We start from the raw sequence: 12,031 nt of genomic DNA on the forward strand, positions 1-12,031 counted from the left end.
AATTTCAAGAGCACGTTGGGTGAGTTAGGCCAGTAATTTATTCAGGCAGGGAAGGATGAGAAATGGGAGAAAATAACAGATCTGGGGTCCCAGGTAGAGAGGAAGGGGTTAAAAAGTGATAAAGTGGGCTGATTTACAGACTACACTTTCCCATTATAGATTTACTTGCATAGTAACCCCAATGGGTGAGAAGGCAGCCAGAGTCAGGGTCCAGAGGTGAGAGAGTGAGAGCACTCGTTCTGGCCACACCCCTGGCTTTTTGAACTGTTCATTATTCCACCCCTTTGCTAATGGCAGGGGAGGAGTTCCAGCTGTTTGCTGTTTTGATTGCTTACCCCACCCATCAATTCCCCATGAGGGCCCAATGATAAAGTCCTTTGGGAATAAGGGCTTCTCCTGGCTTCCAGAAAAACCTTTGTTCTGAATGGCAGAATCTTGGGGGTTATTGATGTCCACATGGACTTCTTGCCAGGTTCCAGATCCATTTATTGATTCCCTATCTTACTAGCTGGCTTCGATACCACTGGTTCATATTTTTGACACTCGTCTTTTACATCTACAACATCTTCATATTCTTCTTCATTCTCAAGATAATCATCATCCAGCACATTCAGTAGTCTTAGCACTGGAGTAGGCGGCATCACCAGATCTTTAATGTGAGGGGCAAAAGGAATGCTAAAGTATGGGCTGCATAATGCCATTTCAGCAGGAATTCTTCTGCTTGGATCATCATGAAGCATGCTTTTGATAAGGTCTTTTAGGTGATAGGCTGGATTGTGGCATTCACCACTGCTTTACGGGCAAATATGTGACCAATAATAGCAGAACTGTTTGCCTTCCATTCCTGAGATCTGACTGTATGTTTCAGTTTCATTCCGGAGAAAATTTCCAGTAAAATGATTCCTAGGCTCCACAGATCAACAGCTGAGGATCATTCTGTATCACTCTGCAGGCCAGCCTGGGCCGAGCAATTTTGCAGTTCTGTTTCTGGAGCCCAATTTCCATCTGTCTGAATATATTTTACAACCTGACTGCCTTCTCTGAAGCTAAGTCCAAAGTCAATGAGTTTAAAACATTCATTCCCTGCACTCCATAATATGTTCCGTGGTTTAAGGTCTGCATGGACATGACCCTCATGATGAAGAAAAGGAAGGACCTCCAGCACATCTCTGGCACAATGCTGTATCAACCACTTGGAACAGCCCTGGTGAATGGAATATAAAAGCAATTCTGACACACTGACATCCAGGAGTTCAAGCAACAGACAGGGAGACAGCACATTTGGAGAGAAATGGATTGTAAATACGTCATACAGAGTCATGAAGTTCCTGTGACGCTGCAATTGCTCCCGTGCCACTCTCTTTGCAGAAACCATACTCGGCAGCCGAGGCCGCAGCCCAGGTGGTTCCAGGCAGCAAGAACTGCTTGATGGCGGGGCGAAGGGCGAGCTGGGGGTGCCGCAGCAGTGTACCCGACACACAGAGGCCAAGGAACCACTGCCCAGGTGGCTCTGTACCTGCCGAAGCCACCGGAAGACCTCCAGAAACCCTAGCAGCTCCACGCCCCAAGCGCAGCCAGACCCTACCATCATTGGGGACTGAAGGCACTGACATGGGAGCTGACGTGACATCCCAGGCAGGCCTGCAGACCTGGGGTCACATCCCAGCGCCCCCACCTGCTGAGAAACAGCTCAGCAATAGGTTGGCTCAAAGGGAAGGCGACGCAGAATTTAAGAAATAAAGGAGGGTGGCGGACTTAGCCCAGTGGTTAGGGTGTCCATCTATCACATGGGAGGTCTGCGGTTCAGACCCCGGGCCTCCTTGACCCGTGTGCAGCTGGCCCATGTGCAGTGCTGATGCACGCAAGGAGTGCCCTGCCACGCAGGGGTGTCCCCTGCGTAGGGGAGCCCCACGCGCAAGGAGTGCGCCCCGTAAGGAGAGCCGCCCAGCGCGAAAGAAAGCACAGCCTGCCCGAGCATGGCGCCGCACACATGGAGAGCTGACACAGCAAGATGACGCAACAAAAAGAAACACAGATTCCAGTGCCGCTGACAACAACAGAAGCAGACAAAGAAGACACAGCAAAGAGACACAGAGAACAGACAACTGGGGTGGGGGGGAAGGGGAGAGAAATAAATAAATAAATAAAATCTTTAAAAAAAGAAAGAAAGAAAGAAAGAAAGAAAGGACAGAGAGAAAGACACAAGAGAGGAAATAAAGATGGGACCAGGGGACTCACAGCTTCTGGAACTGAGAGCCTCGACCCTAGTTTCCACATCATATTTAATTAGGAACTAACAAGCAGCTGTTTGTTATTTACAATAACAAGGAATAGGTACAACATTTATAATAATAAGGAACAGGTCATACGAGGGACCTGTTCATGCAAACACCTCCTCATGCACACATTTTTCTGTGCTGACCAGATGGTGTTCCATCTAGTCAAGGCCTGGTGTTCCTAAGCCTGCACTTTTTGTCTGCATTGTGGAAATGTTTCAACTTCAAACCATGTTTCTACCATTTTCCCACAATACCCACCCTCTAGCAGCTCTGCAGGGTGGTGCCTGCAGCCACCTCAACCACTACCCCGACCTCAGGCCACCATGACACCAGAAACCCTACTTCCGAAAGGCCCCCTCCCCTATATTTTTGATGTAACTTTTCTATATTCTAAAACTTGTTTAAAAATAAAGAAAAAAAAAACCAAACACACAAAAAAGAGTTTGTGGTAGGTAGTAGTTTCTTCAACCTTACACCCAAAGCATGAAAAATGAAAGAAAAAAAATAAATGGGAGCTTCTCAAAATTAAACGCTTTTCCTTCAAAAGACTGTCAAGAAAGGAAAAAGACAGCCTACTCAATGGGAGGAAATATTTGGAGAACACATATCCAATAAGAGTTTGATATCCATATATATAAACAGCTCATACAACTCAATGATAAAAGACAAGCAACCCAATTTAAAAAATGGGCAAAAGATTTGAATAGGCATCTTTCCAAAGAAGAAATACAAATGACCAAAAGCTTATGAAAAAATATTTACTACACTAGCTATAAGGGAAATGCAGCTCAAAACTACAATAAGATATCATTTCACACCTCATAGAATGGACTTTATATAAACAACAACAACAGAAAACTACAAGTGCTGGGGAGATTGTGGAGAAATAGGAATACTCTTTCCCTGTTGGTGGGAATGTAGAATGGTGCAGCTCTGGAGAAGACAGTTTGGCAGTACCTCAAAAGCTGAATATGGAACTGCCATATAATCCAGCAATCCTACTACTAGGAATATATTCAGAAGAACTGAAAGTAAGAACATGAACTGACATTTGAACACTGATGCTCACAGCAGCATTATTCACAATTACTAAAATATGAAACAGCCCAAGCGTACATTGACTGAAGAATGGATCACAAAATGTGGTATATACATACAATGGAATACTATTCAGCTATAATAAGAAATGAAATCAGGATACATATGACCATATGGCTGAACCTTGAGGACATTATGTTGAGTGATTAAGCTAGACACAAAAGGACAAATATTGTATTCTCTCACTAATATGAACTGAGCATGATAAGTAAACTTACAGAAGTCAACTCTGGAATACAGGTTACTAGGAGATAGAATGTGGGTTGAGAATGGGTGCTGATTCTTAATTTATGCAAAATTTTAAATAAGGCGTATTGTAAAAGTATGAAAATGAATAGAGTTGATAGCAATACATTATAGTGAGTATAATTAGCACTGCTAATTTATAAATGTGATTGTGGCTGAAAGGGGTAGTCTATGGACATAAATGTCAGTTGAAAGGAAGCTAGAGGGAAGCGGACTTGGCCCAGTGGATAGGGCATCCGCCTACCACATGGGAGGTCTGCGGTTCAAACCCCGGGGCCTCCGTGACCCATGTGGAGTTGGCCCATGCGCAGTGCTGATGCGCACAATGAGTGCCATGCCATGCAGGGGTGTCCCCCATGTAGGGGAGCCCCACGCATAAGGAGTGTTCCCCGTAAGGAGAGCCGCCCAGTGCGAAAGAAAGTGCAGCCTGCCCAGGAGTGGTGCCACACACAGGAAAACTGACACAACAAGCTGACACAACATGACGCTGCAAAAAGAAACACAGATTCCTGGTGCCATTGATAAGGATAGAAGAGGTCACAGAAGAACACACAGCGAATGGACACAGAGAGCAGACAACTGGGGGGCGGCGGGGGGGGAAGAGAAGATAAATAAATAAATAAATCTTTAAAAAGAAAGGAAGCTAGAGGAAAATCTAAGGGACTGTAACAGTAATTTCAGTGGTGTGTGAAGATTGTGATCAATGGTATAAATATAATAATGTTCTTTTACAAATTGTTAATAATATGGTGATACATGGGGAAATTAAAACTGATGTAATTTATGGACTATGGTTAACAGTTATATTGTAATATTTTCGCAGCATTGGCAAAGAAGATATATCAATTCTAAGGGACAAACAACAATAGGGAGTATAAGGGAATATGGGACTTTTCAAGAAATGAAAAATTGACTGAGACGATGACAACACAACTCTGGATAAAAATGATAGCCACAGAGTATACACTTTGAATAGATTGTACAAGGCATGGGACTCTACAACTCAGTGAATCCTGTGGTGGAAGGTGGACTGTGGTTAACAGAACAAATATGAGAACATTATCTCATGAACTATAACAAATATATAATACTAATACAGGGTGTTAATAATCAGGTGGATTGGGGGGAAATACACCAAATTTGAGATATGGGCTATAGTTAGTTGTAATATATATATATATTTTTTAAAGATTTATTTATTTATTTAATTTCCCCCCCTCCCCTGGTTGTCTGTTCTTGGTGTCTATTTGCTGCGTCTTGTTTCTTTGTCCGCTTCTGTTGTCGTCAGCGGCACGGGAAGTGTGGGTGGCGCCATTCCTGGGCAGGCTGCTCTTTCTTTTCACGCTGGGCGGCTTTCCTCACGGGCGCACTCCTTGCGCGTGGGCTCCCCCACGCGGGGGACACCCTTGCGTGGCACGGCACTCCTTGCGCGCATCAGCGCTGCACATGGCCAGCTCCACACGGGTCAAGGAGGCCCGGGGTTTGAACCGCGGACCTCCCATATGGTAGACGGACGCCCTAACCACTGGGCCAAAGTCCGTTTCCCTAGTTGTAATATTTTGATGATGGACTTTCATAGTTTGTAATAAACATTTCCCAGCAATGCAAGGTGTTGGTGGTGGGGTGAGGTATGGGAGCCCTGTACAGTGATATGCATGTTCATTTCATAAGTTTACAACTTTTACTAAACACTTATTGTTTATGTATGTTCATGTTTGAATGATACACGTCAATAAAAATTTTTGAATGAAAACATTTTTGAATGAATGAATATACTTGTTTTTGAACTGGAATATAGTCTCTGTTAGATGTCATACTTTCAACACTGCTGATGCAAAATATTTTTAAAACACCAGAGTTTCAAATAACCCAGTTCTGCTGGCATTACATCACCAAGTCTCCTCATTCCATCTCCAATTATTGAATCTATCATTCAATAAATATCTATTGAGGGCCAACTACCAGCTACTATTTAAGAATTCAGGAAAGTCCTCAAAGTATCTTATGTAAGATAGCATGATAATCATTATAATGAAAATTTGCACAAAGTGCAGTGGGAATGGAGGAAAAGCGTCAATCTACTTACCTACCAAGCATTGCCTTTGGGGGACTGTAGTGAATTGTATTTTGTGGCCCACTTTTGACATGCGCATGTTCTTGGTTGGCATTCTAATGGGTATGGACCCATTATAAGTAGACTCTCTTGAAGATGTTATTTTGGTTAAGTTGTGGTCTAACTGAACCAGGTTGGACTTTAATCCATATAATTTGAGTCCTTTATATGCAGAATGAAATGCAGACATAAAGAGAGAAAGCCAGGGGAAGACAGGAAGTCAGCGGAACCTGGAGGAGAAAGGAAAAGACATTACCATGAGCATTGCCGTGTGACAGAAAAGCCAAGGACCAAGAATCGCCAGCCACCAGCCCCCAAACACCACAGTTTTCAGGGAGAAAACGTTGCCTTGCTGATGCTGTCATTTTGGACTTCTCTCTTCAAAACCATGAGCCAATAAATTCCTGTTGTTTAAGGCAACAAATTGTATTTGTTTTTGCGGCTGGGAAACTAAGGCAGGTTCCTTGTAGGTACCTTGACTCAACATGTCCAAAATGGAATTTATCATCTTCCTCCCCACACCTAGTCTTCTGCTGCTATTTCTTAAATCATTAAATCACTGTTTCCCCATTTCCCCAAGCCTGATACTGTGCAGTCAGGTTTTGTCCTCTTGATTTTCCTCTCCATGTTTAATCAACCACCATATCCTTTCCATCCATGTCTTGTCCGTTCTGTTTCCTAAATATGTCTAAATATGTCCTAAATATGTCTAAATATCTCTTATATTTGGCTACTTTTTAAATTGTCCCTACTCTAGTCCAGACTGACATTATCACTCAACTAAATTACCATCATAAAAGTTCCCAAATGGTTTCCTGTCTCTCTGTCTCTGTTCTTTTCCCAGTCCAATCCATTCTCCTCACTACAGTTAAGATGATTCTTCTAAAACAAAATTCTGATCACATCACACTGCCCTGCTTGAATCATATAATGACTTCCCACTGGAACAGGATCCAAATTCCTTAATAGGACTTAAAACTTCTGCTCCAGCCTCATTCTTGCCATGTCCTACCTAGAATTTATTACCCAGAATTTAACATTTTTCAGGTCCTCTAATGAGCTCTTTTCATTTTGGTCTTTTATGCATCCAATCACTTCTGCCCTTCTGCCCCATTTCTGCCCATCCCCCTACCCCACTTGGCAAGGCTACTTATAACACTTTTACTTAAGTATTCATTTGGGGGTGGCAGGAGACTTCCCTGGCCCCACTTACTACCACCATCACAATATTCATCACAGTTTGGTGTAACTGCTTGTTTGATGTCTACCGTCAACGCTATACCCCAAACTGCTTTAGGCTCTTGTTTCTGTCACCGTCGGCTGCTCCAGCCCCTAGCTCAGTGCCTGGCATATTGTAGGCACCTAATAAACATTTTTTGAGTGAATGATTACAGGAAAAACCAAATCTCAATTCTCTCATTCCTTTTCCTCTTTATATATCACTCCAACTTCATTCTGAGCAAACCATCATTCTGATCAAATTGCCCTTCATCTCTCTCCGGATACACTCTGCCAATTTCACCAGGAACTCACTCTGAGAAGGAGGCCTGAGTGGGAGGACCAGAAGGAAGGCATCCTCTGGCTGCAGGCGCCCTTGGAGCGGAATCTGTTATGGTCCCACCCTTCCCCCCTGAAGGAGCGGGGCTGCCCTTCCTGCCCACCCCACTGCTTGGGTCTGGCCTCTGGGGCAGAGGCCGCCATCTTCTTCTCCATGGTCATGGGTTCAGAGAGGCTATTCTCTGCCTAAAGAAGGGCCTGAAACCACTCCCTATAGCTCCTGGCTTGGGACCAAGTGGGTAGGCAGCCCAGAGGGCAGAGAGCTGGGAGGGCAGAGGGGCCCCCAGACACCTGGCAGTAGTCACCCTTCGACGTGCCCAGAATTTCTTTTGTCTCAGTCCCATGGTCTATCCCCAGAGCCCTGAAGAGTAACTGTGCAGATGAAGAACCCTTCCCAGGCAAGCAGAGAGGCCTCCTAGAGATCCAGGAGTTGTCACATCTAACTGCTTTAGTTCCACCCCTAATAGAGGAAGAGAAGATGCCTTTAAGATACCTCCACCCCTGCCCAATGGCCTCACTTTTCTAAGAGAAAAACACGGAGCTCTGAGATGGGATACTATGTAGTCTGGAGGCAGGACATTGTTAAGACACTGAGTACGCATGGTACAAGATTTGGCATCTATACTTCTTCATCACATGACATGTACCTTTATTCTAATCTTTGCACTTGTGCCTCCTCCCTGGTAAACCTGACCCCAGTCTTGAACAGGGACCCTGCCTCCATCTTGGCGATCCCCCAACCTCTGCCTGTACCTAAGCCCTGCCTATCTGCCCATGGAACTCCTGGATGCCACTTCCTGCCTGGCCTCCTCAGGATGGCCCTATTGATTGTGATGCTCCTTTGTCAGGTGTCTGATTCAGGTGGTCTCTTTGGATCTTCTCCCTTTTCTGGGGTACCCCATAGATGCTGTGCTCTAGCTGCTAGAATGAATGCTCCCTAAGCACCTACAGCTTAGGACATTGTGTGTCCCATCCTGGAGAACTGGCCTAATTTTAGGTCATATATCTTCCTAGTCTGTAAGGCTACTGAAAACTGGGCAGGTCTGTCCATCTGACAACCATCTCTCACCCAGTACTTCTCCCACCTCCTCATCAGCTTCATCCCAGATTTTAATTCCTTTCCATTCTCTTAGTTGGTAGTCTTCCTATGTCTTCAGTAACTTCTCTAACCACCCTAGAGCCCAAGGTCAAGTTGCTTATTAAAGCCTCTTAAAAATTTCTCATCTTGACATTCTCTGATCTCTGTGCCAGTGTTTTGCCCTGAATTATTTCAGAAGACTAAGTGTGATGTGATAAGGCATTTGCCTTTTAGTTATCCTAGGGCCTGCTTCACTGGCACATGACTTGTGCAGTCGCACAGGGCTCTGAGCCCGACAGGATCCCACGCTCAGTTCACCACTCTGTTATTGCTATTATTAGTAGTAATTTTATCTTTGAACTTGGGTTTTATAAGTGAAGTCTGATAAGACAATGGAGCATGCATGTGAGCAAAGGAGATGCAAGTAATACCATTCCTTGCTGCCCATTTGCAATAGAGCCTTCATGTTAACCCATGAATACAGGATTCCAGGGAGCCCACAAAGCCTGAGAATTCAGGGAGGCTCCAAGAAGTGCTAGGTGTGTGTGTTATGTCTATGACTGATCAAGCAGAGGTGCTGACAGCCTTGAAAGGCGTTTCTGGAACCAGAACATATTTTAAGTGAGAAAGAAGGCAGTGGCTTTTTAAAGAAGGGGCTCTGCATTTTCATTTTGCACTGGACCCTGCAAATTATATAGCTGGCTCTCACTACTTCCTTCTGGGTGTCTCTGGACATTGAAAAAAATCTTTTTTTTTTTTTTTTTTAAGATTTTTAAAAATTTACTTATTTCTCTCCCCTACCTCCCCCCATTGTCTGCTCTCTGTGTCCATTCACTGTGTGTTCTTCTATGTCTGCTTGCTTTCTTGTCAGCAGCACTGGGAATCTGTGTCTCTTTTTGTTGCATTATCTTGGTGCGTGAGCTCTCCGTGTGTGCGGTGCCACTCCTGGGCAGGTTATACTTTCTTTGCACAGGGCAGCTCTCCTTGCAGGGCGCACTTCTTGCACGTGGGACTCCCCTAGGTGGAGGACACCCCTGTGTGGCATTACACTCCTTGTGCACATCAGCACTGTGCATGGGCCAGCTCACCACACAGGTCAGGAGGCCCTGGGTTTGAACCCTGGACCTCCCATATGGTAGGCGGATGCTCTAACAGTTGAACCAAATCTGCTTCCCGAAAAAAATCCTTTGTAACCATCAGTTTCTTTGTTTGGAAAATGAGGACAGTGCCACATCATGCCAACCTACATCAAGTAGCCTCTCTGCGGCTGAACAGTCATCATTCATTTCTTATTTTCTTTCTCTCTAACTTCCCTGGATATATCCAGAAAACACTTTGGGGGCTTGTAAATGATTGGAGGGAAAGAAAATTATGTACAGTTGGGAAGATAGACTAAGCTTTTGAGAGATTTGGTAGTGAACTGAGAAGAAAAGAAATCCATTGAAATGTTTTGTTTTGTTTTCTGATAAAGGAGACTTGCATATTTACAGGTAGAAGGAAGGGAGTCCATAAAGCAACAGTGTTAAGAAGATTAATCTTAACTCCTTACATGTTTATATAATTTTCAGTGCTGAGCCATATCACATTTCATATTCCTGTGAAGAGGTAAGGCAGGCATTGTTATTCCCAGGACCTGAAGAAGCTACTTCTCAGAAAGACATAAAATACGAAGTTAGAATTTCCTTGGCAAGGCTTCACCCATCAGCACAGCCAGCGGTTTTCCAGCCTGCTTTGGGAAGCTATTACGTTACTACCATCAGGTGGCGCTTTCAAAGCAGGTTTCTGAAGCTGCTGTTCTTAAGAACTTGAAATACACCTGCAAACTAAAGTGTCCATGACCCAGAAACAAGTGCCCAGTAGTGGTGGTTGCAGTGACTATCAGGAGCTTTTACATGAGCTGCATTTTTAGAAAGACAGCAATTCTAGTGTACCAGGTAAGTATTGCCGTGTAATAAATTACCCTAAAACTGAGTGGTTTAAACAATAAACGGGATTATCTTCACAGGATAGCTTAGCTGGGTGGTTTTGGTTCTAGTTCTCCTATGAAATTGGAGTCAAGATGCTGGTGGGGGCTTCAGTCGCCTGAAGGGGTGATTGGGCTAAAGGATTCGGTTTCAAGGTGGCGGCTCACGTGGCTCCGGGTGGGAGGCCTCTGTTCTCTGCCACGTGGGTCTCTCCATAGGATTCATGACTGTCTTCACTGCACGACTGCTGGCACCCCATAGAATGGGCTACCCAAGAGTGAGCAAGGAGGAAGCAGCAGTGTCTTGGCTAATCTAGCCTCAGCAGTCACTCACCATCTTTTCGCTGTATTCTATTGTCAAACGGACCAACCGTGATGCAGTGTGGGAGGGGGCCACGCAAGCGTGTGGATACCAGGGAGATATGGATGACTGGTGGCCACCACATCTAGCCTATAAATGAGTTAGATGAGGCGCTTATGGTGAGCAAGAAGATTGCTTGAAAAAGTGTGTCCGTGGAGCCCTGAGGGGGTTAATGGACTGAGCCTGATTCATTAGGTCTAAGGTATAGAGCTTCAGTGAGATGATGAAACTTTGAGTGCTAAAGGGAGAGTACACCTTCTCCTTTTCTTTTATCTCCTCTAAAGAACACGTGCTTAGCTGTTGATTCCACCATCAACATTTGGTATTCTCTTTTGACTTCAGTTCTGTGAGGAAGGAGAATCAGGCAAAAGTCAGACTAGTTCTTTGCTTGTGTTACATTTATTCCCACCTTGTACCTTTACCTGTGGCTAAAATGTACAATAGTATATAAATAAGTATCAGAATACGTGAACCAGGCCATAAATACTTTAAGAGTTATATAAACTTGAGAAATCAGGTAAGGACAAAATAGCTGGAGAAGGTATCAAAAGAAAAGTATGAACTGAGCATGGCTTTGTATCCCTTCCTTCTTTTTCCTGCTGATCCCAATGCAATCAAATCCCCATCGTGGGAAGTTACGAGATGTATTTTCTGAGACAAATAAATATATTTCTCTGAACCTCAGTTTCCCCATTTGTAACCTGAGGGAAATAGTACCCTTTAGAGTGGTGAGAAGGTTGCTTCAAAGAACAGGTTCCATAAAGGTCACTCTGAGGATGATCTTTTGGAGCAAAGACCTTTTACAGTTTATGAGATAATTGAGTAAATTACACATAATCTGCTAAGGGCAGCCAATGCCATAACAAGAGAAAAATTTTTAAAGTAACTTTTAGAAAGGATTTTGTTCTGTGTAAACCTTTTTGTGCCCTTTTTTTCACTAGGTTGGAATGTCATAGACACTCAAAATGTAGCAATTAGAAGGAATATTAAGAGGTCAATCATCTAATCCCAAACCTTCCCTTTACAGGAAAAAAAGGAAGTGGGAGGGGGAAATTCTGCTGGGCTCAGTGATTAAAATCATACTTCCATGGTGCCAGAGGGTAGAACTTTATCAAATACAGGTATAATGCCATACTATGCACATATTTTACAAAAGAGCAGGGGATCACAATTTTGTCTTAAATAATCATAATAATAATGACCATTTTAGGTTCATATTATGTGCCAAGCACTTTACACATGTCTCATTTCTTTCTCACATTGACTTTGTGAGATTTTATTATTTTAATATAAATGAGGAAACTGAGGCTCAAAGAATATATTGCCCATGATCACA

General features: G+C 43.8%; 1 pseudogene; it reads right to left on the bottom strand.

The window, feature by feature from the left end:
• Window positions 1-485: 485 nt before the first annotated feature.
• Window positions 486-1,588, bottom strand: LOC101428267 (serine/threonine-protein kinase Kist pseudogene; annotated as a pseudogene).
• Between the last annotated feature and the right edge of the window lie 10,443 nt (window positions 1,589-12,031).

Source organism: Dasypus novemcinctus, chromosome 8 (assembly GCF_030445035.2).
Source record: "Dasypus novemcinctus isolate mDasNov1 chromosome 8, mDasNov1.1.hap2, whole genome shotgun sequence".
NCBI lineage: Eukaryota > Metazoa > Chordata > Mammalia > Cingulata > Dasypodidae > Dasypus > Dasypus novemcinctus.